Genomic DNA, 3,989 nt, shown 5'->3' on the forward strand with positions numbered 1-3,989 from the left:
TGGGTGGGGGGTAGAGTCTAAAACTTGAATTTACTCTGTCCTCAAAGGTCTAATAGCCATACATGAACCAGAGAAAAGAAATGTCACAGGAACTGGGAGGGGACCCTCAAAGTCAGATGTTACCACGGGCTCTCTGGCTTCGCTATATTCATGTGTTGCTACATTCATTCATCATTCATCAGCCAATATTCATTGATCACGTCCTACACACAGGCCGGCGCTAAGCACTTCAGGGGAATAAAGACAACTGCAGCATGAAAACACAACCATCACCTTTGAGTTGCAAACAGACCAGCAATAGAAACAAGAAAGTGATGTGTGTTCTCGGAGAGGTGTTTAAAGAGGGCCGAGGGGATGCGGAGCGAAGAGGAGATACATTTACATCCGCGCTGTTCAATGCGACAGCCACTGGCCCATGCGGCTGGGAGCATCTGGAAGGTGGCCAGTCCGCACTGAGATGTGCCGTAGGGACATAATACCTGCTGGGTTTTGCAGATTTAGTGCAAAAAAAAAAAAAAAGAATGTAAAATATCACCTTAATAATTTTTTTACTGACACGTGGAAAAGATAAAAATTTAGCAAATTATTGGGTTAAATAAAATCCATTATTAATTTCAACTGTTTCTTCTTTTAAAAACATGGCTGCTAGAAAAGTTAATATAACACATGAAGCTCACATTTGTGGCTCACCTTTTATTTCTAGGGGACAGCACTTCTCTAGATGAGAGTCCCAAGAAAGCTTTGTGAGGGACCTGGCATGTGTCCGGGTCTTGAGGGGTGAATATTTCTACAGATAGAGTGTTCTAGGTGGAAAGAATCACATCAGGTGGCCCTGTGGCTCTCAAGGAACAATGGGTCTCGATGGACGGCTCTTGCACCCTTGGCATTACCTGAGAGCTTATGCGACATGACAGGCCAGAGTCCACTGGATCAGAAGCTCTCAGGGTGGGCCCAGAAATGGTTCTCACAAGCTCTCCAGCTGAGTCTGAGAACCACCGATGTAGATGAGCTCACAGCTTGGGGAAGTCTTTTTAAATGTCAGGCCCCTGGGGCCAGGAAGAAACGGAATAGAACTCTACCACAGGGCTATGGAAGGAGCTAGACTGTTCTGGGGGAGGTACATGGGGGTGCTATATGCCTAGGGATAAATTGGTTCTAATAGTTCTGTGTCTATCCAGGACATAAAGGACCAAGTTCAAGCTTCCAAGTCAGTGGGCACTTCGCTCTGTACCGCAGGTGACAGTCAGGCCGAATCTGGGACCAGGTGGGGTGGGGCGGGATGGGGTGGGGACAAGCATTGTCTCTGGAAGCTCTAGAATGGAGTCCCTTCCGGGGAGTTTTCTTCTGGAGAGTGTCCACTGCGTTAGGCGGCACTCTGTCAGGGCTGACTCAGAGTTAATGGGACACTCTGTGACGCTTTAATTAGTGTTTGTTTATTATGACTGCGTTTTAATTATGCCGAGGCTCCCCCACCCTTTCACTGAGTGCTGGGATCTGAGGGCAGCTGGGCTGGCAAACAAGCGTGGTGATGACAAGTCCACAGTCAGGGGATGCCCTTCTCCTGTCCCCGCCCACCCCCCACCGCCTCTTCCCCAGGACCACGAGCCGCTTCAGACCGGATTCCACCCTCGCACTCTGCATTCTTCTCTGCTTGATCTTCTGTCTTGTAATTACGGCTCTAATGAATATAACTGTCCTATTAAGTCATTTACTTAAGAAATACTCTTAATTAAAGGTGACTCATACTGTGTTCTTGGCTCCTTTGGCCCCGGGGCCCCAGGTCTCTGGTGCCTTCCTTGGCCTGTCTGAGGGGCTGCAGATCCACGTGGGCTTGGCAGGGGTCTGCAGAGTTTGAGGTGCCCCTCCCCTCCTTTCAGCACATTAGTAGCCCACAGGGTGGCAGGCCCAGCACAGCGAGGGACAAGCTACATGATGATTGGCGGTGCGGACAAGTTGCTGAGGGCACTGCTTGAACGGCTCAGCCCTAAAGATCGTGAAGAACACAGGGGACCTGTAGGGTCTGGAGCATCCGGGGTGAGGCCAGGAAGGCCTCTGTGGCCCTGCTGTCACTACCATCCTGGACAGAGGTTCTGCACAGCCGCTACCATCAGCTGCAAACCCATCACTCTTCCGAGAGAAGAGTTCCCATGTCAGACCAGGAACAGGAGCCCTTTGGTGAGTGAACTTGGGGGCAGAGAATCAGTGCTATATCTCTGCCCCTGTGTGGACACCTGCAAGGACTATGTGGCTCTGAGAACTTGGAGGGCCCTACCAGAGAAACACTTGGGTTAAGAGCGTAACGACACACAGCATTCTGGCAAGGATTGTGCCTGGGTCCCATGCAGTCTTCAAACATTTACTTAGAATTCGTGTTGTGCTAAGCTCTCCGCTGGGCCTTGGGATACGTTCTCTGCCCTCCTGGAGCCTATGGTTTGGCTGAGGACAAAGGAACAGGTCATCTCAACAGGATGGTAGAGATGCCATGGTAGAGGTATAATCCAGGGACAGTGTGGATCAAAGGACAGAGGGTGGCGGTTCACCTCCAGGGGCTTTTGTGCAGGCACTTGATCTTTAAGCGGCCTGCAGGATTCCTTTGCAATAACGCAAAAGAGAGACATGGAGAGAGGGGAGGAATAGGGAAAGCTGTTCCCCAGCCTGGGGTGGGGGGCCCTCGGGGACTAGGCATTTAATTCCCCCTTCCCTGGAATCTGCTCCCTCCTGCCAGATGGTACACCTGTCCCCACATGTGTCCCCTGACTCCTGACACACGGAAAGAAACAGAGGCCTTCTCAATGGCCGAGAGCCAAGTGGCAGGGGTGGGAGGTGACACACACAGCCCGGTTGGAACATGCAGTTGGCCTGATCCACAGCCTCATGGTCCCCAGAGCCCGAGGCAAAGCGCACAGCAGCTGAAGCACAACTGGCCTCCAGCCCGCTCTCCTTTCCTCCGTGCCTTCTCTCGGTGGTCTCTCCCACCAGCCCACCTGTCCCCACTTGTATGCAGGGTCTCAGAGACACTTTCTCCTCTTTGGCCCAATCCAGCTTGTTTTCAAGAAAGGATCTGATGCTCATTTACACACACGGCTGAGGGCAGCCTGAAGGGAGACCCTCCAGGGCTGGTATGTGGACTGAGGTGCGAGGCACCATCACGATACCAGCAGAGGGTTTCCTCGTTTCCCAAGCATTTCACACACATTATCTCATTTGCTCTGCACAACTCCCTGGGGAGGAAGAGAGGCTAGGTATTGTTATGTTCCACTGGATGCACCAGGAAACAAGCAGTGAAGGGCAGGCTTCACAGAGGACTCGGTCTCACAGCGAGTGGCAAAGTGGCCAGCTGGAGGAGAATCCTCCATTGCTTGTGACGGTGACATACTGTAAGAGATCTTCTTGAGGGTGAGGAGGGAGACGAGGCTTAGGGGTCAGTTTCAGGACACAGAGGCTGAGGCCAGACAGGGAACAGGAGGCAGGAAGAAACTTGAGGGCAGGTGAGGCCTTCATTTCTCTGACTCCACAGCTCCTAGTGGCTGTCAGGTCATTTTTCTTTCTCCTAGGTATCAGGTGCCAGGTGCGGTGCCTAGGCAGGCCGTTGGGCACTGCGATTAGGTTCACCAGCCCCACCACCATTGCATGCCTCTTGGCTCATTTTACTAACAACGATTTTGCTAACGATAGTTGGCTAACAATGATTCAGCCGGTGAAGCCAGACAACAAACAGGGTGATACCAGCGGGGGAAGAGGGAGACGGATTGGTGAGGGTGGAAGGTCCCCTGTTAGTTATTTTTTTAAAGCCAGCCAAGACCAGGACAATAAGGGAAGTGGCTATGAGTGGGCTGTACATTTCCTGAGCCTCCTGGGAACATTACGGAGACCTCAGTGAGCACGGCTGGGATCGTGGATGTGCCAGCAGCTTTTCGTCCTGGTCTGTGTGGCCTTGGGAGAGCTGGTTAGCCTCTTCAAGCCTCTCCTTTTCCTCATCCTTAAAATGG

At 51.9% G+C, this 3,989-nt stretch overlaps 1 protein-coding gene across 1 annotated transcript in view; it reads right to left on the reverse strand.

Annotated features, from left to right (window-relative positions):
• PLXNA2 (plexin A2) overlaps nt 1-3,989 on the reverse strand; it is a 198,460-nt gene that overhangs the window by 74,396 nt on the left and 120,075 nt on the right. The gene's annotated exons all lie outside the window — the stretch shown is intronic.

The sequence above is a fragment of the Pteropus alecto genome, unplaced genomic scaffold (genome assembly GCF_000325575.1).
Source record: "Pteropus alecto unplaced genomic scaffold, ASM32557v1 scaffold101, whole genome shotgun sequence".
NCBI lineage: Eukaryota > Metazoa > Chordata > Mammalia > Chiroptera > Pteropodidae > Pteropus > Pteropus alecto.